Here is a 21,432-nt window from a genome sequence, read left to right as displayed (position 1 = left end):
ACCATCTAATTCATCTCCCAGGGGCTCTAAATCCAACCTCCTCTGACCTGCCAGCAGGAGCGATGACCTCACATTTGTCCTGCTTATCACTGGTAATAACCATTAGGGACAATGGCAGGCGCTCACACCTGCTGCCCACTAGGATGGCAGATCGGGTCTCCACAGGAGGCCAGAGATGCAAATCTCCTTGTCCTTTTCATCACGGGGTCACTCCCAGGCACTCTCCCACATGGACACCACCTCGCCAAGGGATGCCGGGAGAATTACACCAAAGAGACAGAGCGGTTCCTGTCTCCCCGCCCCCAGCAAGTGAGCAAACACCGGTCCGGGGTTGTGGGATGCTGCCCAGCAGCACTACTGGTTAAAAGACATTTGCGGGAGCCCCTTGCCGTGGCCCAGCCACAGTGCAGAGGCTAAGACTCAGGACACAGGCCTACGTGGTGTGGAGCTGGCTGTAATTCTCCGCACAACCGTTCCTTTGTAAGGAGTGATTTCCTGCAGCCTGGGCCTGTCCCGGCTGCCCTCCTTGTCCCTGAAATGGTGCCATGAACACCTGGGACAGGACCTGTGGAACTGGGGTCCCTGCAGGCACACATCCCAGCTCCGTGACCACCTTCCTGACCCCTCCCCTTCCCCACCACCGAGGGACAACTGAGGGTCTCCAGTCCCCCAACCTGCAGCCCCCACTGGGCTCTTCCTCCTTCGGAGTCAGACCCTCCCCACAGGGACCCCGCGCCACAGGCCCCCAGCGGCCCAGCGGGCTGCGTGGCCGGCCCCGCCCTTGCATTCTTTCTGAGTGGAGCCAGCAGCCCGAGCCGCCAGCAGCACGCCAGGCCCCAGCCCTGCTGTAAAGTATTAACTCATACTGAACACAGTTTGTCTCCCAGGACCCTCTTGGCCCCTTCGTCATCCTGTGCTGACATTTTAATCGTGCTTTTGTGGGAGCTGGCTGGCAGTTTGTCATCAGGAATGGCGCGGCGAGGGGCCAGAGCGGGTTGCTGGCTGTGGCTGCTGCTGAGGGAAGCAGCCCATTCTGACAGACTGAGCAATAATCTGAACTTACTGCGCCGAGCCGGTGGGACACCAGCCGGGCCGCTTTATCTTCTTCATTAAAGTGCGCTCAAAAAAAAAATCCATTTTCCTTTAAAGTCTCAGGAACAGATGGAGTAAAATTAATTGTGCCATTAAGTCCCGATAGACAATACCAGAGTGGTTTTCTTTCAACTGTGCATGTGTGTTACAAAGTGCTCTTCGTAAAAGGCAATTACTGCAACATTTGCCATAAAATAAAGGTTGCTTTAATGGGCAATAAACACAGGCTTCAAATTTTGTATGAAATGGGTCTCCAAAGGGCGCTGTTAGAGGCAGCTCAAAGGCACGACTGACTTTAGTATTTGTGCTCCGGCTGCAGCTCAGCCAGTTCCGAGAACAATGATTCCCCACCCCTGGCTGTATTCTGATGGAATTATGTCTGTGATGTGCACTCGCTGCTTGGGCTCTCCAGCCAGATTGTTCTGGTCAGCAAGCGGCAGGAGAGAGAGAGAGAGAGAGAGAGAGAGAGAGAGAGAGAGAGAGAGAGAGAGAGAGAGAGAGAGAGAGAGAGAGAAGTTCACTAGGTGTCCTGGGGCAGTGCCCACTGCCTGAGGAAGGAGCCAGTTAAAGTGACAGGCCCGGTTCATGGTGGTGGGGGGACACACAATTTATTCGTTTTGTGTCTCAGAGGTCTGGTGAGGGTTTCTAGTTGATTCCTGGAAGTTGGGCTCAGCGAGAAATCTATATTTATGTATATTTAGAGCCCTTTAGGACAGAGATTTGGCAAAGGGGAAAAATAGGCTGTGCTTTGCAGCCCAGACGAAAATGATGATGAAGGTCTTAGGCAGACAGATGGGCAGGCGCTGCTGCCAGAGCCCAGCTTCCCGCCCTCTGAGGACCTCGTACAACGCTGTTTAAGGGAGCCCAGGGAGCAGGGGGAATGCAAATCTCTAACCGTACAGGTGGAGGCCCATCTTCTGAACCCCTGCCCCTTTCCTTTGCAAACCCTGCATATAAATCTTCCCTCTTGTGGATCCAAGCGGCTCAGACCTGGTTAGATGGGGGCAGGACTGCACAGAGCAGAAATTCATTTCACTCCACTATATTTCTACATTCCAGTAATTACAAAGTTAGCATGACATATAAATGATCCATTAATTGAAATATGGGCTGCATCAACTCCAATATTTATGGTATAAATCCATATTTCATTAAACAAATCCAATAAGCAAATATATCAAGGAGAACAGGAGTGCATTTTGGAGTATGAGATGAGGAACTAAAAGGACCTCTTTCTGTCCAAAATACAGCACTACAGCTTAAAGAACCGGTAGGAGATCTGGAACTCAGTGGGGCTGGTGACACAGAGAAGCTGATGGGGAAGAAAATTAACTTCAAGTAGATCGAGGGTCAGCTCGTATGACCAGAAGGCACAGCGCCCTGGGAGCCCACGGGCCACCCACTGCTGTGATGTGAGAGGCAGGCTTTGGCCGCGCCAAGGACAGCAGGGCAGACTGTTAGCTGTGTTTTAAGAGGGGTTGGTTAGCACTGAGCCATCCATGCTGCCACCTGGCCTCTTCCTTCTCAGGGAGTTTGGGCTCCAAGTGGCGGAAGACTGAGGTGAGTGGAAGCACAGCAAATGTGACGGCCTCAGGACACACTTGGACCTGTGCTGGGACTCAGCACCTGCTGAATGCGCCCTCTGCTAGAGGCCCACAGGCCCTTCCTGGTATCCACTGCAGTGGCCACCTGTCCTCCCTCTGGGTTCCCCCAGGTCAAGCGAAGGCCACCGTTTCTCTGGGGATGGTCTCCAGACTCCTCCTGCTCCTTGGTCCATGCCTTTCATCCTGATGACCCAGCCTCCTGTCTCCACCTTCTCTGCCCTATTTTAATTCAGACCCCATCCTCTCCTCTGGATGTGCCAGCATCCTACCCGGTCCCCCTGCTCCAGCCATGAGCTCCTCAGTTCACTCACCAAGTGGCTACAGTACAAGTTTTCATACACCTGATGATTAGGTTTTTTTAATTTTTATTGGGGGGGGGGATTATTACTAGTATACTCTTTCATTCTCAAAGTATCCCAGTTTGGATGGCACGTTATAATCCTAGTTAAAACCCACAGCATTCTCCCTCTTACTTCCTGTTAATGTCAGGAAAACTCTAAGGTCCTTAAGCTTCACATCCAGGTTTTGTAGGACCCCAAGCTTGTATACCTGGGGGCCCTAGTTAAGGGAAAGAATACAAAGTTCTTATAAAAATTTACTTTAAATATATTTTCACCAATTAAAAAAAAGAATGAACCCCCAACATTTGGCCATAGAAGATTGATGGAGCCCCGGGAAAGGCAGTGAGGGCCCTATAGCTTAAGCTCAATAGCTTCATGGTAAACCCACCACAACACGGCGTACAGGTGAGCTGTCTGTGACCTGGCCTTGGCCTAACTCATCAAGCTCCCTCGTAACACTGCCACACCCAACCCCCATGCACTGCTTTGCCTCACCCCTGCCCTGTGCTTTAGCCACAAACCCCATGTAGTTAGATCAATGTGCTGCCTTCTCTCCCACCTCCACACCTGTGCACATGCTCTCCCACCAGCCAGGCAAGGGACAGGGGAATGTCTGGGCAAACGTTTAGGCAACTCATTCTAACATCTCTCCAGGAGGACAGACCCCAGGCAGCAGCCAGGACCCTTCCTCTGTAGCTCCCATGACATCCTGGCCCCTTCATCTCAGCCTTGACCACACACAGCACAGAAATCAACTGTCTTCCCTCCACTGAGTACATTGCAAATGCTAAATACATGTTGGATGAACGCATAAGCAAATCTGAGATCAAAGCATCCCTTTATCCAGTGCCATGCGGGATCCCGGCTAAGGCTAGCCACCGGCTGGGTGCTCTGTAGGATAGAATGGGAAGTAATGGGAACTTGAGCCAGTCCTGTACCAAAAACCCACAATTCCGTTCTCTTGAACCAGGGCAATTAACAAACTAGGTTATATTATTTTTAAAATATATTTTTATTGATTTCAGAGAGGAAGGGAGAGGGAGAGAGAGATAGAAACATCAATGATGAGAGAGAATCATTGATAGGCTTCCTCCTGCATGCCCCACACTGGGAATCAAGCCTGCAACCTGGTTTTGTGCCCTGACCAGGAATCCAACTGTGACCACCTGATTCATAGGTTGATGCTCAACCACTGAGCCATGCTGGCTGGGCAAGCTAGGGTAAATTATGACTGAATGTTGGCAGGGATGGAATACAGAACTGGTACTGATTAATACCCGAAGACTAGGTCGGTAGTTCTCATCTATATTTGCACATTAAAAACATCGAAGGTATTAGAGAATGTATTTCATTGCCTGGTACCTAGCTCCAGAGATAACTTTTTTTCTGCGAAGGCATCTAGTCATCAATACTTTCAAAAAGCTCCACAGAGGATTCTCGAGTTGCAAAACAATGACCTACCCAAGCCAACATCAACTTAAAAGCACCATTCAAATATTTTTATTCCCGTTTGGATATAGTCACAGTCACCAACCTATATGCAGCCACAACCGTTCATGGGCCACCTCTGTCACTCGCTCCTGACGAGTGAGCACCTGTTAGATGTCTGTGGAGAGACGACGCGTCGGCACTGCCCACCATCTAGCTGGATTTTAAGGAGATTTAAAATAAAATAACAGACACACATAATAAAATCAAACACCCTTCCTGAGTGTTTGATGCAGAAGACTCACTGGAAATACACAAAAGACTTGGCCCTAATCCCCAAGGAGCTTACAGGATTTTAGGTCAAATCACAATGAAAGCTGATAGCAAAGCAGGTTCGCAAGCCCGCAGCTGGTCCAGTGGCACGTGAGTGCTAGCGATGGTACCCCAGGAGGTGCGACGACGTCCCTCCATGGCGCCGCTGTGACCATCTGTGAAGTCCAAGGTGCTGGATTCATGGAGGAAACAGCAGCTCCCGCAGCTGGCGGTCAGGAATCAGCTCTAAAGCCAAACTGGATACTCACTCATTCCTCCCTTCTCTTTACTGCAATAACTATGTATCGAACATACTATACGAAACACATGATGGTGGGTTTCAGATATGCAGGGGTGCAGAAGACGAAGGTGACCCCTAGCCCAATGAATGTAGCACAGAGATCTCTGTCCCAAGAGCATAAGAGGTGACCTGCTCCACTCTCGGCAAACCAACCTGCCGGCTTCAGGGCGAAGCGTCCGCACAGCCTTGGCAGGCAGCTGGTGCGCCGAGGAGAGGAGAGCGCGGGCGTATGCTCCTGCGCAGAGTTCTCACACTGGCAGAGAAATAACCTGTGGGGACTGACTCAGTGCCATGCGCAGATGGGGTTTAATGAATGTGGTGATGATAATGATGATAATTATTCAAATTCGTTCCTCTCTCTCCACCCCAGGGAGGCCAGTGCTGCCTTTTGTCATCTGACTACATTTGAGAAGTGACCCTCCTTCCTGAGTTTATTCTGTAATGTCGTCCCACGCATGCTGTGGTGTTTCCCTGCCGTGACATCACTCCAACCAGCATATGCTCAGCAGCAGGCCAGATACTCGGGAGGGTACAAAAGAAAAATGAGATTGTCAGGAGGTATTGGGCCAGCCTGACAGTGATGCCAGGGCCAGGGGCTGAGGCTCGCATGGGGAATACCTCAAAACAGGAACTATAGGTGTGAGGAGCAGAAAATAAGTAGTTTTTATTCATTTTTCTATACTTTACCTCTTTCAGAAAAGAATTTAAGGAGATTTAAAATAAAATAACAGACACACATAATAAAGTTAAAGGAAAAAATAAAAATAAAATAAAAACAGAACGATGGGGGCTACTAAAGTCAACATGACCGAGCGCTGAATTCAGCTGTGGCGTTTTGAGGAGATGGGCAAAGGGGAAAGGGCCACGCAGTCTGCATTCCCAGTGGGGGAAAGCCTCACAAACCCCTCTGAGTGCCATGTGCTACCTCACGTGGATGGCCCCACCTTCAGCAATGAATGATTTTCACAGCACATGCGAGTCATCTTCATATTGGTTTACCAATAAACGCAAGGTATGAACATTACAGTGTGGTTTATCAATGATAATTCAATTGAGGAAGGTAAGCTAATGCCCTTCAAGTATGTGTTTCCTGGTGATCTGACTGGATGAGAGGCAGGAGCAGGGCGACCTGGGGCAGGAGCGTGTCCTGGATGGCTCTTCAGGGATCATCACTCTTCTTCCCTGACTGCTGGGCAGAGCTGAGGAGTGGCGGTCCAAGAAACGCTGAGGCACTGGGTGGCCCCGAGAGGGCTGGGAGACTGGTCCTGAGGCCCAGGATGGCTGACATTTGATCAGAGACCAAGAGGAGAGGCCTGACCAGCATCCTGGCTGGACCGCCCAGGTGGTGACAAGTCACTGGAGTGCCTTCAGGAAAGCCAAGATGGCCCCCAGGGGTGGCTTTGGACCCGAAGAGCCCTGCCCAGGTGACATGCTGAGACTCTAGTGCTGCTTCCAACAGACTTTCTGTGATGATGACAACGTTCTCTATCTGTGTCGTCCAACACAGCAGTCATGGGTCATCACATGTGGCTATCGGGCTCTTGAAATGTGTGTCACTGAAGAACTGACGTTTTGATTTTATTTATGCTAATTCACTAGAATTTAAATGTAGATAGCACACACATGGCCAGTGGCTGATGCACTGGATGGAGCAACCCAAAGATCCACCCATCGGACCTGAGTGAAGGCGTCTTTGCCTCACCAAGTTTTGTCACAGGCACCACTCGGAACCTACCGGCTGTGTCCACACCTCAGAGGGGAGCTGGGGGGCCTCCTAAGATTCCTCCAGGCACTTGAATAAACTACTCTGCTCAATGGAACTATTTACTTTCAGCCAAACAAATTCTGGAGAATGTTTGCCAAACACAGCAGTTGAAGTTTTAACAAAACTGGGGTTGGGCCATCCTGACATTGGGTGACCATGAGGACCAAATGCTTCCCCAAGCCATTTCGAATTCCCATATAATCCACGTCATAAAACACCGTGGCGCACACAAGCAGCCACTCTCTCCCTAATTGCTGTGGCAGGAGGGCAGGAGGGAGCGCAGCTGCACGTGACAATTAACTCCCACCTTCACCGTCCAGAGCAGTGGTTCTCAACCTTGGCTGCACATTAGAATCACCTGGGAATCTTTTTAAAATCCTGATTTCTGGGCCTCATCCTCCGGAAATTCTGTTTCTTTGTTATGGGGTGGGGCCACAACATTAATAACAAAGAAACAGAATTTCCGGAGGATGAGGCCCAGAAATCAGGATTTTAAAAAGATTCCCAGGTGATTCTAATGTGCAGCCAAGGTTGAGAACCACTGGTCCAGAGAGTAAAACACACCTCTGTCTTCAACCCTGTGCTTCAGACCCGACAGGTCTGGATAGCATTTCGGCTTTCCCCCGCCTCCGAGGTGGTAATAAGATACAACCGTCGCCAGAGTATCCATGGCCAATGACTCCTTAAGCCTGGCCCTCAGCTGACTTCAGGCCACAAAGAACACGGCCAGTGAAAGAAGCAAGAGAGCTGCCAGCAGCTCTGGATCCACTTTTCGCTGCGTCGAAAGAGCACAACCGTAGCATAAAATGTTTAGAAACCTGAGTTAGGTTTTGTCATAATGCATTAAAGCTGATTTCAGGAAAAGAAATCACAAACCCTTTTCTGGCCTTACATATTATAACGAATATAACTTTGTATTGAAGAACATTCTTAGCAAGAGTGAATGAAGGGATTCTGGAATAGATGCCTGGCGCTTTCTAATTCCGAGGAAGTCTGGGAGTTCGCGGGAGAGTGGCGTGGCCGGGCCTGAGCAGTCACCGTGGGGACGGCGGGCTCTACGGAGACGGAGACGGCTGGACACCAGGCTCCGCTCAGCAAGAATGTGCTGCTTAAGGAACCACGGGACGTCACCCCAAATAAGTGCCAGGTCCAGGTGGCAGCCTGGGATAAGAATTCGGGAGTACAGCCCCTCGATGCGCGAGGGGAAACAGGTCAAAGGTGAATCTAAAAAGAACTTGGAGAAAGGATTTTGAGAGAGACCTCATGCCAATCAAGTTGCTTCAACATCTCTGCTCCAAGGTTAGCCTGAGGAACTTGGTCTAAACACATCTTTAAAAAGGCTACTCAACAGTAAGCGTGACTATCCATAGCATTTTGTAACACTGAGAAATCCCGGAACTGGCTCTCGGTGCCTGCCATGGTTTGTCTTAGCCTTCACCTTTCATCTGCCTGTGCCCTGAGCCAATTCTGACATAAACATGTGTCTAAAAATAATGAGCTAACATTTATGGTGGTCTGGTTTCTTAATCGAATATCCCACATATAGAACTGCCCCTAATCCCCTTACTTCCAAAAAGCCAACCTGGAATCAGATGGAGAACACAGTCAGAAGAACCAAGGGGTCTGTAATTTTGAGGAAGGAAAGGGTTGCATTTTGGGTTAATCCAAAGGAGCCTGGAAATGAGGAGAGAATTGCAGGGCGCAGTTTAAAAGGAGCTGGGCTCAGCGTTGGGAAGAGGATTTTAAAATGGTGCAGGTGGCAAGCCATCTCCTCCGTGTTATAATCCCTTTGCAGCGGCCAGTCCACTGAGATGTGGGAGGGGGAAAGGAGGACTGCCAGCCTGCACTTAGAGGAGGGAATCCCAGACCTGAGAAGGTGCAGGCGGTGTTGCCAGGCATCCCAGGGGAGCGTGCGCCCCCAGCTCCCTACACCCCCCAAGCCTTCAATGTGCCTTCGCAGGGGAGGGAAGCAGGAGGAAGAAGAGGTGTTTGTGGACAGGAACTAGCTCCTGTCTTTGCTCCATGCTCTGGGCACTGCAGCCACTCCTCGGCCTCCAGCCTGCGGGTCTTCACCACCATCCATGCTTTTCACTCGGTGGCTGGACTGGTCTTCCAGCCATGCCTCTTTCCTGCAACCTCTCTTTTGACAATCCTGCTCTAGAACTTCCCCGCTTCCCTCCCTGCCCTTTGCCCAGGGCCGGAGTGACAGGCAGCAAAAACAAAAGACAACAAAGGGGCGATGGAGCAGGGCTAGGAAGCAATGTGTGCAGGAGATGGAGCCCAGCGCAGTGCTCCCCGAAGGAAAATTAAAGACAGATGCTCTATCAATTCGCTCCCAGAACTTCTGCCTGGGGCCTGAATGAACTAAATGAAAAGGGTGGAAAACCTTAATGAAATCACTAGTCCAAAGAGCACAATGACCTGCGGGCACACAGGGTCAAGGTTCAGGACAATTCGGTGGGAAGCAGCCAGGGCTTGGCTGCAGCTCTGGGAGCAGAGGGCCTTGACCAACTCCCTCCTTCCAGGTCTCACGCTGCACGCCTGAGCCACTGAGAGCCCCCTGCAGGCGGGCTTACAAAGGGGTGCATTCAGCAAGGGATTCCTGAACAGGTAAGCCAAGGGTGAGCAGGTGCTACGGGAAAGGACTTCTCGCTTTGTGAAAGGAGCTGTGAGCCCAGGTGCCCACCCCAGTGAGTAAGCAGGACATCATTATGGTTTTTCCGGCTTCATTTTGACTGGCTCTACACAATGTAAATCCACGGAATACAGGATTCTGTCTCCCCCCAAATTCCATCTACATCCATTTTCCAGGAGGGCGCCTCTTCCATAAATGAGTGGAGAAAGGGTAGAGAGAAGACTGGAAGAAAGCCACCACTCCCGCCCATGGCCCCACGGCACCCCCAGGGCACTGAGGAGTAGACGGTGAGAGCAGAGGCTGGCAGGGCCCCACCCGCAGGAGCCCTGGGAGAGGCTGGCAGGGTCCCGGCCCCCCCCCCCCCCCCAGTGCTACAGGGGCCCCTCTGCTGTCTCCCCGCCCTTCCCTCCAGCTCTGCAGCTGGGACCTAACCACCTGCAATTAATGGGCCCTGGGGGGGTGGAGCCCATGGTCCAGAGGCACCAGGAGGCTCCTCTCTTAGCAACCCAGTCAGAGAAAGAAGGGGGAAAGCAATAAATAGGGGAATGTTTGAAATGGGGACTCACACAAATCCCCTCTTCTACATGTTAGAGGTCTAGTCCTCTGAGGGCTGTTCCCCTCACCAGCTCAAATGCTAATTATTCCTTAAGGTCAAATGGCAGACAGGACAATAACCCGCTAAAAACAAAATGCCAGGGCTCCACAATGTATGTTCCCCATCTAGGCTGTGTGTGTGTGTGTGTGTGTGTGTGTGTGTGTTTACCTTGATCGGCACTTCTAATTATTTTAGAGGGAAGAGGGAAGATAGGAAATCAAAAGATCTGGTTCAAAACACAGCTCTGTCCTCCTCCTCCTCCTGGGGTGAGCTTGTCTCCTGTGAGATAATAAGCGTGAGGTGGATGGCAGGCCGCATGCACTCCCCAGACAATGGCCCGGGACAAAAAGGAAGCAGCCAGCTCAGCGGAGGCGGAGGCGGCAGCCTGCTGTCAGCAAGGGGTTAAAGCCGCTGCCTCCTCCAGGGCCGGCTGCCTTCCATAAAGAACACAAAGCTCAGCGGGGCAGGGAGGAAGCTCCCACCGGGTCCCTATTAAAGCAGATCAAGTCGCACATGTCGATATCCCCATTTCATAGATGCTATAATTTGTCTGACAGGAGCGAATCCTGCTGATCCGAGTCAGGGCAAGGGAAGAAAAGGTCTGCGAGACAGGGAGACCCACTGAGACCCAGCGGTTTTCCGTATCTGGCCTTTGTAAGGAAGCCTGAGGTCTACCCGGCCAGCAGTGCTTTGAAACAGGGCGTGTTCCAAGGAGACAACACGTACACATGGTGTGTATGTACGGACACACACACACGCGCGCGCGCGCACACACACGCACACCGTGCATTGTTCTGATCTAACTGAGAGATGCTTAAAAAGGTACAATAAAGCGTTTTCCAATCCCAGCGGAGCACAGGATCAAACCCAGCGCTCCCTCCAGTAATCCTGACAAATGCGCCTGTTCTAACAAAACTCAGGCTGCAGGTAGAGCGCCTCTTTCACTCTTGTTCTCCTTTTGTGTGTCTCTCTTTTTCCTGCTCTCGCTCCCTGTCTTTCCTTCTCTGTCTCTGCCCCTTGCCCAGGGCATTACAAAGAGATGAGAACCACTCCACAGAGCGTGGGGGATCACTGATCCACTGGCCCTGCTTTGCTGGGGAAGCAGGTTTTGAACAAAGCCCCTGCCACAAACGAGATGAGTTTAGTGATCACAGTTTAATTCTTAATAGGGCACAGCGTGCTCTGCGGATATGAAATACACAACATGGGGGAAATGAAGTCCTTTTTGGAATTGGCTTTTCCTCTTGGTTAATGAGGGTCAGGGGAAAAGGAAGGCACAGACTGAGATGCCAAGGACAATCCCTGAGGAGGCAGCCCCTCCAGGGAAGACACTGCTGCCCGAGGGCTGGGATCCTGGAGGGCGGAGAGGATGCTAGGAGCTGAGAGGGTCCTCTGAGACCTGCCCGCCTCCCCACGGAGGGAAGCTGACCTGCCTCAAGAGGCAGCCGAAGCCCAGGCCACCTCCTGGCCTCTCGAGAGAGGTCTCCTGGGCCAGCTCCAGTCTCCACTAGACAAGTTAGTGACTTGTTCTCTAACCAGGAAGAATGTCCCTGCGACTGGTAAATGAGCACGTTGACAGGTGTTAGAAGGCTAGTCTAAGAGGAAGGAAAGGATGCAAACTCATTTATCTCAGAGTTTCTTTTGAAGGCTCCTCTCAGACCCTAGTTGGAGCTGTTTCTGCTTAGGTTTGTTTTCCCATTTTCCAGGTTAAGTTGTTCGTGGAAATACGTTTTCTAAAGCAGAAAGACTATGATTGGAACGGACATCTTGGACAAAAGTTGCTGCTTATATCGAAGAGAATCCTTTCTGTTGCGTGTAATGGTTCCATTTCCTTTGCATGGGGTGGGAGACAGAAGAAAGCTAACAAGCTGACATAAATTTCAGCAAAAGTAAATGTCACAAAACTATACTGCCCAAACTTAAAGTTGTAATAACTCACAGGTGCATTTTTTTCTAAATATATTTTTACTGATTTCAGAGAAGGAGAGGGAGAGAGAAACATCAATGATGAGAGAGAATCATTGATAGGCTGCCTCCTGCATGCCCCACACCGAGGATCAAGCCTGCAACCCAGGCTTGTGCCCTGACTGGGAATCAAACCGTGACCTCATGGTTCACAGGTTGACGCTCAATCACTGAGCCATGCCAGCTGGGCATCTCGCAGTCAGATCGCCACTTCTCTCCCATTCACTGAGTTTTTTAGGAATCCCACACCCTACTTTCTTTTATTCCTCATCAGAGAGGAAGTCCAGTAGAGGCTCAGACCCCACTAATCCCTGCATCCACTGTAGCACCCAGAGCCCGCACCTGACCCTCCCAGCACCTCCCTCACATCCCTGGTAGAGGCCAAATGCTCATGCTCCCGCCCTCCTCGCTGTTAGGTCAACAGAGAGCTCTGAGCAGAAGTTGGTGGGGGTGTTCCTATTGTTCATATCAAAGGGATAACAAGGACTCTTCCTGGAACACAGACACGATGCCAGGAATTGCAACAGCCACGGTGTGGCCATGAGGAAAAGGGGAAAATATCTCAAAGATGCTCATCTTCATTCTGAGCCCCTGACAGAGTTACGGCCTGTGGCTTTCTTACGACCACGTGGAAAAACCAACCCTTGCTTATCTCAGACACTGCCCGTCGCGCTCTCTATTCCCTGCATCTGAAGGCACTCCCGAGTGATCAAAGCCCAAGACCACTGACTGGGTCCTTTTCTTTGCCCTTTTCCTCTGGTCTCTAAGGAGAAAGTGCCCTCTTTTGTTAATAAAAATTCTTCTGTGCTCTTAACCCTGTCCCTTAAGATCTCCTCCGGGACCCGTTCCATCAATAATCCCATATTCCCTCTCCAATAATTCCTACTGCTCGTGCTCCAGGTTCTTTGATCATAAAAAATTCCATTTTACATCCTACTTGGAGAAACATGTCTTTGAGGTTGCAAAGCATGTTTACTTACTCTAAAATCATGCATTTTAACCCTGACCACTCATTCATTCCCTTTTCCATGTGGCAACCATGTATTGAACACATGTAGCGAGCAGGGCACTGTATCAGACACTGGGGACCAGGTGGTAGGCAAGCCCTGCCCTCGTGGAGCTTAGAGTCCTCACATCATCCCACCATAAGTGCAGAATCCAAGCTGCAGCCCACAGGGGCCCCTAGGAGCTGCAGAGCCAGGTCAGTTGTGGACAAGGGTGTGGTCTTCAGGTCAGACCCTGGGTCCTCCATGTGGTAGCTAAGTGATGCTGAGAAGACTCTGAGCCCCGGGTCTTCATCTGCCAAATGGGCCTGATGCCCACATAGAGCCCAGCGTAGTGTCCAGCACAGAGGATGTGCTTCTAGAAGTTATCATTGCTGTTGGTATTGCTCCTCAGTGGACTCAGGTTACAGGACCAGGAGAAATGTGAAGGTGATGCCCAGAAGGCATTTCAGATGGGTCCCTGTCTTTTCCCTTCTGTGGAAATCCCTCTGTTAAATACTTTCTAGTAAAACAAAGCTTTCTCACAGAACACACTGCTTTGCCTCCTCCCAATCTCATATCAGGACAACGAAACACCTGGTAAAAGCAGCCCAGGTGACCTCTACCCATGCCAGCTGGGGCCCCACGCTAGTGTCTGGATGGCTCCTAAGCAGAATGAGGCTGTTGACATGTTCCTCCTAAAAAACCCACAAACCTTGTAGGGCCTGTTTTTTGGTACGCTAGGCAGGAAAGTCCTCCATGTTAGAATCCTGAAAAATCCTAAGCCATGTCAACTGAGAGAAGTCTAGCCTCTCCATGAGCGGCAGTGAGCAGGGCCGAGGGGTTCCCAGGCCTTGCTCCCTTGCCGCAGGATCCTGGTTCACATGGGGGACTCTCAACTCAGCAATGAGAGTGCTGGGGCGGTGAGCTTGAGCAGGACACCCACGAGTCTGGGATCTGGAGTTCCAGCCTGTTTATTTTTCCTCTCCAGCCATTTTCTAACATGTATATGCACACCCAAGATTCCTCATGTCCCCCTAACTCCACCCACTCCTCACCCCATCATCCACGGCAGGTGTCCACGCCCCTTTCCCAAGGCAGGGGGCTGAGCTCACAAGGAGATTTTTCTGTGTCACTGACCTAGTGCCTGGGAGAAATAGAAAGACAGGGGACATCCCGGATTACCCCCAGTGCAGACAGCCAGCCCGCTGTGCCTCAGCCAGCACTCATGTTTTTGCTTTATTTCTAGGGAGCCACCCAGGCTGTGTGGAAAGGCCAGGACCGATGAGCTGCAGTGACCAGACTGTGAGTTCAGCCGGTGTCCAGTCTGGAAGGCAGCGTGCAATGCCTGTGACCCGGAGCTGGGCGGCCCGGGCGCTGGGGGAGGCTAGCCCTGCAGCCGCTGGCCTCTGGGCCCTCGCCAAGCTGCCCGCCTGCCAGGGGAAGCGAACGCGCTCAGCACGAGCGTGCCAGCTGGCTGGGCTTTCTCCCCAGGGGGAGGCTGTAAGCGCAGATTACCAGTGACTTTGTGCAGTTCTGCGCGTGCTCCCCGAGGAGAGAAACATCACAGCCCAGCATCAGCACTAATAGGCCCTGATGCGCCAGGCCCCAGCTAAGCAGGCCAGCGCCGCGGGGTGTGCGGCAGAGCGAGGACAAAGGCCACACCCTCCGAGCCAGCAACTGGCTCAGAACCTGACAAGGAAGCTCTCTCTGCATATTCCAACCCCCGCCTGGCGGCACGAAGCAATAATTTCATCACTTCCCCCCGCTCTTTGACGGCCACACCAAAAAGCAACCTCCACTTAACCCCATCATGGGAGCCCCTAGAGTCCAGTAAATTACAGAAGAAAAACTAAAACTTTCCTTTGCTTCATTTCAAGGGCCTGTGACTGGAGTCACATGAACTGCCACAGCCAAGTTGTCATGGAGACAGTGGTGGTGGCATAACTGATGTTGGTCTCCATTTTCATAAAAAAAAAAAAAAAGTAATTTAAATTTTTATGTATACGACCAGTTCATTAGACTGAGAAATTAAATTGATAATTTCTTATTTTCTTCTCCCAGAGGGATTTCTGAGGGAGAGCTGCAGACTGACTTCTGTAAAAGTTTGCTGGGATGTCGGCTATAAAACACACACCGGCCCAGCCAGTCACATCTCAGACCTGAAAGTGGCTCATGTGAGGCATCCCGGTGGCTCCTCCGCGGCCTCACTTCCACTTCCACTTCCGCCCCCTCCTTGTAGGTGTGCAGGAGCTCACGTAGAGCGGGTGGAGAGCCCCGGAGGAGTGTTTGTCACTTACAGCACCGTTTGGACACGAACCTAAGCCAGCGTGTCTGTGGATATGAACGTGTGTTTGTGTGCACCATGGGCACTACCCACCAGAGCCATTTTACTACAAGGGTGATGAACACCTGGTCACGTTGCCCTGACTGGAGCACCCCAAGGAGCCAGAGAGACCACGCTCAGATTTCTCTCTCTTCTTGCACGTAGGATCTTGGCTTTGTTCCCCTCCTTTCCATTCCTCTTCTGTTTGGGGGACTACTCAAGCCCCCTCTCTCTGATTGACATCCAGGCACCTACACCTCTGGGCTCAGCAGAGCCCCCTCACACACCCCACACCCCCCGCTGTCCTCCTCCTCTCCATCCCGGGGTTAACACTGTCATGATAGGACTTGCCACCGTGGGCAACCCTCCCCTGGGCTCTCCTATGGCTGCCTCCGAAGTCCCCAGCCTGGGAAGAGGGAGCCTAAATGAGTTCTCACCAGGGTCAATCCCTTACGAAACACCCCTAACACAATACCCTCCTCATCTCCTTGCATAATACGTAGGCAAGCTGTCATCAGAATCTACTGTGACACTCCCGAAAATCTAATATTACTTGCAAAAGAGCATTCCATATTCTCAGTGGGAATGTCTCCTGCAGCCTTGATTTCAGCAGTTCAATCAGGAGAGAGGGATGATGCACTGTTAAGGCAAAAAAATACACACACACACACACACACACATATATACATACATCTACATGTGTATATATGCCTCTCCAACCTCTCTTCCTCTTGCTATTCTGGGGCTTGTCTTTAATGAGCAGCTCCAAATGACAGCTTTAATCACTGCCTCTGGCCACTGAAAGAGGCCGCTAATGATAGGAAAGAACATAGGGCCATTTGCATCAATCAGCTCCAGTCTAAATCACTTTTTATGATAATGCACCCAAGCGAAGAAGAAAGTCTCTGATGTCGCTTGCATGATGATGTACCACTGTGCTGTCTCCCCAGCTCAGACCTCCACATAAATCTCTTAAAGAGGCATGCACCCACCCTGGACTCTAGCACTGCCCTCATTTCCTACACCATTAGTGATCCACCACCAGGCAGGACGTGAGGGGCTGGGCAATCTATGCCTTTAGTTCTCAGTCAGGGGGCTACACCTTCTGTCAAATAAAGAGATAAATAAAAAGGTATGAGAGAAGGAATAAACCCTGACATGCTCAGAAGAGACTTACTTAGGACACCATTCATAGTGCCTGTTTTTTAACCTTTCAAACAAAAACGAAGGTGGAGACATTGCCAAACTTAGTCCTCGAAATGGAGGGTACAGAACTCTGAGGTCTGGAGGCCAGCCTGGGCTGCCTTAGGTCCGCGTGACCTTGGGAAGATCTATTAGATCCCCTGGGCCTCAGTTTCCCCAGCTGATCGGGCTCTGCCAGATCATCTTCAAAATTCACGTCCAGTGGTGAAACGCTGATTCAGACTTCCACGTCCAGAATCCCACTCTGCTGGGGAGCAGGCTGACCATCCCCCTTCCTGGCCCAGGGGTTTGCACAGCCACAGCTCAAGGTGTCAGATACACAGCAAGAAGCTCCCTCCATAGGGCTCCCCAGAACACAGAAGTCTGGCGATGCCTCCCAATATTTGGCATCAGCTAAAAAGATAATTATTAAATGATGGCACAGTCGCTTCTGATGCTGAGATGGTTCAAACACAGGGATTTTCTAATTATGTCCTCTTGGTAGAATTAAGAAGCCGGTGGTACTTTTTCCATTTCGCCAAAACTACCAAGGTCTGTGAGTAGCTAATGACCTGGGGTCCTCTTGGTACTATAGTCAGGAGCGGACATTTCCTGCTATTTCAGGTGTAATCACACACACACACACACACACACACACACACACACACACACACACACACACGGGGGTTCCCAATGATCACCTGCGTATGTGGAGAAACGCTGAAAGAAAGCCCCTCGGAAGGCACCCCTGGTAGGAAGCAGTGCTGCTCTAGGGAATGTGACTCAGCGCGCCACAGAAGCCTGGCTTGGCCTGGCTGCCACATGACAGGCTAATTAGTAATGCCTTTACTTTACTATGCACGAGGCCCTGAGCGGCACTTCGGTAAAGATGATTAGAGCACATGCTAGTGAGCCAGAGACTTTTGACTCCCGTGTGCCGCCAGCACTGGCCACACTCCACAGTGAAGTGCTATCCAGTGTGACGTGTAACTGCAACAAAAAGACTTGATAGAAGAAATGACTCCCAGATGTGAGAAACTTAGGAAGGAAAATGATGGCTCCTTTTAGAGCCACTTCCTCACTGGGTCAGGTAGGGTTACGTTTGGTTGCAATGACAGCAACCTGAAATAAAAGTGGCTTAAACAAGAGCTCTTTCTCTCAAAGTCAATGTCCCAAGACAGGCAGTCCGGGCCTGGCATGGTGCTCTGTCATGTCAGGGACATGGGGTCTTTCTAGATATGCTGTTTCTGCCGTTGCTGCCTTCCATTCCCACAGCCATGTCGTGGCCCAGGACAATGGCTGCGGCCCCAGCCGCCAGGCCCACTTTCTAGATGGGCCTGCCCCAGGCCCTTTAAGGGTATGCCCTGCAAGAGCACTTCACTCCTTCGTTATACCCATTAGCGGGGGTACTTAGCTTTAGGACAGCACCTTGCTGTTAGGGTGGCCTATGGGATATAGTCTTCCTTCTGTAGTTGGACCATTTGCGAGATACCAGGAAATTCACTATCTTCACTAGGACCCATACTGGGGGTTCCTCAATAGCACAAACAACCCATGACATGGGAGCTTTAGAGGCAAGGATACTTCATCCTTTCATCAGGGTATCCCATCTGCGGATGCTTCTTCTTCTTTTTTTTTTTTTAATCCTAACTTGAGGATATGTTTTAATGGATTTTAGAGAGAGAAAGGGAGGGGAGAAAGAGAGAGAGGGAAACAGCTATGTGAGGGAGACATGGATCGGTTGCCTCCTGCACATGCCCCAATTGGGGCTAGGGATTGAACCCACAACCTAGGTATGTGCCCTGACCGGGCATCAAATCCCCAAACTTCTGGTGTACAGGATGACACTCCAGCCTACGGAGCTACCTGGTCAGGGCTGGGATGCTTCCTGATGACTTTTAAAGTGGTCCCTTTGAAAAAGCTATTTAAAAAAAACACTAGAAAATGGAGTGGGTAGAAAAGGGTCAGAGAATCCTTCTGACATTGTGGGAAGCAGCATTTTAAAACGTCCCAGACAGAACAACAGGACATTTGTTTCGAATCACTAACAAAGGGGAAGGCGCGCAGCGAGGGCGAGGGTTCAGTGAGAGGGGCGTCCTGGCACGCTGTGCTGGGGCTGCGGGTGTTCCCACTCACGTCTCCACGCACAGCCAAGTTCAGTAACTATTTGTGAGGTTAAAGGTTTTCATTTCTTAGCATAACACGTTGACCACCAATACTTCACAGGTGGAATTTCTTCCTGGAAGCGATTAACTTTAAGTGAATGCAAAGCAGCAGGCCTACAAACGTATCTTTACATGCACACAAGCTTCCCTTTAGAGAGCTCTACCTTGTCTAAGTATCTGGTAAAGAAATGAATGGATCTTTGAGAAGAACAATCCTATACATCTTCACATAAATGTGATCACATGGGCAATGCCATGTGTCCAGTTCATCTCCATCTGACCGGCGGTTTATGACACACTGCACAACTGCGTCCCCGAAGGCAGGACAGGCCCAAGCAGATGGCGCAGGGCATGGGCACCACGAAGGAAGGCTGGTGATCATGCTCAGCATCACCCAACAGCCACCATCTTCCAAGATGAATCTCCCAAAGTTCCCAGACTCTTCCATTCACATCATCTCTGTCTGGAACATCAATGGTTTCCTCTCTCATTGCTGATGTTTCTATCTCTCTCTCCCTTTCCATTCCTCTCTCTGAAATCAATAAAAAACATATTTTAAAAAATACAGATAAAAATAGAGCATTCCCATCAGCATTGAAGAGTTGACGGCCACCCTCCATGGCCTTCTTACACGTGGCAAGTTCCGTGCAGCCACTAAGGGGACTCTAATCACAGTGACCCTCTCTCCTCCCAGCACAGCACTGCTGAGTGCAGCATTTTCCTCGTTTTAAGAAGTAGGCCAACCACAGATGGGCCTAACCAGGAATGACAAGTATATATGTGTATGCACATATGAATGACAAGTGGTCTAACAAAGACTCTTAAAATCATTGAAGATTTTTTGAAAAGCTTATGTACACTGCACTACATAACGTGAGTTTTGGGAGGCTGTCATTTTCTTCACTACTATATCTCAGGTCCTAACACGCATGTACGAATGAAGCTTGAAACTAAGAACCAAGTATGTGAAAAACATAATTATTTGCAGGTGGCAGAAATAATTTTTCTTTTAAGAATTAGAGGTGACTGGAGTGGCAGGAACTCTCCTAAATCCTAAATGGAGTTAGGCCCATAGACGTCAAGTGGAATCCCCCACAGCTGTCAGATCTGGATGAGACGCACTTTTAAAGATCTGGAGGTGGTATCCTGGCCTCTTCTGATCTCATCCAGTGCCCAGAAAGCTTGTCTGAGAAGGCTGACCTTTTTAATTTTCCACTATTTACTCACAATGTTTCAGATATGGTAGATTAAATATATTTCAGTGGGATTTTTGTGTTTACATAAGAGAAAAGTAGGATGGAAGGAGGGAGGGAGGGAGGGAGAAAGGGAGGGAGGGAGGGAGGGAAAGAATAAATTGTAGCCCATAGTGCCCAATGCCAGGAGTACCTGGAGGTAAGCATGACTGAGCACAATGGCTGTGCTGTTAGACATCTTTATTGCGTAAGACACCTAGTCCAGCACCTTCTGGCGTGCTTGGCCTGTGAACATCAATGCCACACTATTCCAGTTCTCAAGGTCATTATTTCCATTTCTCCCAGTGAGCAATAGGTGGTTAGCCAATGTTGAAAACCAAGACCAGGCAATGGCTGCCCGGCATTTCCAGGGCATATAAAATTGAGCACAGTGCAAGGGCAATGCTGTTTTATGCCGTTTTGAAGGGGCTATGTCACTGTAAGCTTAGCCTTAGTGACAAAATGAAAAATGTTTATGCTACATTCTTTAGAGGCTTTGAAAATGAAGACTCACAGAGCAGGAGGAGCCCTTAAAAGACATTATCTGGACCACCTGCCCATTCAACAGAACTGCCCTAAAAAGGATCACACGGACACAGAAAGGATCACACGGACACAACGTGGGAGACCCCTCAGCATCCAGTCACTAGCCCACACCCGGCCACCAGCTTGGGGTACATATGAAACCAGACTGAGCCATATTCACCAAGTTTTTATCCGGAGCGCATGTATAATGGTAAGCAAGCAGTGTCCTTCTGTGGGGAGAAACACACCATTTAATGACCATCAAAACGAACAAACTGTCCCCAGAGGTTACCATGCTTACTCGGTGAGTCCCGCAAAACCCCCCTTGCCGTGTCCTGCAGTCAGTTCCTGCTGTGCGCCAGGCACGTGTTCACCACTGTGCCAGGAGGCCCCGGGCCACACCTGGACAGAGCACCCTCGCCAAGTTTAGCGTCGTCATACAGGCACATCCCGTTTTATGTGCTCCTTTTACTGCGCTTCACAGATCTTGCGTTTTCATCAACATCCAGGCAGGATCCTGCACTAGTAAAACATTACGACTCGCTGAAGGCTCAATGATGGTTAGCATTTTTTTTAGCACTATAGTATTTTTTAATTAAGATATGTATAATGCTTTTTAAGACAGAATGCTATTGGGCACGTAATAGACTATAGTATATTATAAACATAACGTTCACATGTACTGGGAAACCAAAACATGTGTGCGACTCCCTTTACTGTGACACGCGCTCTATAGCGTGTTCTGGGACGGAACCCGCACCACCTCTGAGGTGAGCCTGTGCACATGTCTGTCTCACAGGGTTTCTGTGGTTGAATACACGGAAGTGCCAGAGCACCTGCCGGCTAGCCCTCAGTATAGTGATGCCTCTGCTTCAGGAACATGGGGGCGGTGTCCTTAAACGCGTATTTCTTCCTTAGGACACAAAGCAGCCATACTGGCAGAGCTGTCTCCCTAACAATACAGTGTTTCCTCTCCTGCTC

General features: G+C 50.3%; 1 protein-coding gene across 6 annotated transcripts in view; it reads right to left on the bottom strand.

The window, feature by feature from the left end:
- The window catches only part of AUTS2 (activator of transcription and developmental regulator AUTS2), a 1,132,479-nt gene that overhangs the window by 149,353 nt on the left and 961,694 nt on the right, over positions 1-21,432 (bottom strand). The gene's annotated exons all lie outside the window — the stretch shown is intronic.

The sequence above is a fragment of the Myotis myotis genome, unplaced genomic scaffold, assembly GCF_014108235.1.
Source record: "Myotis myotis isolate mMyoMyo1 unplaced genomic scaffold, mMyoMyo1.p scaffold_m19_p_5, whole genome shotgun sequence".
Classification (NCBI taxonomy): Eukaryota; Metazoa; Chordata; class Mammalia; order Chiroptera; family Vespertilionidae; genus Myotis; species Myotis myotis.
This window is presented reverse-complemented; position numbering and strand designations above follow the sequence as displayed.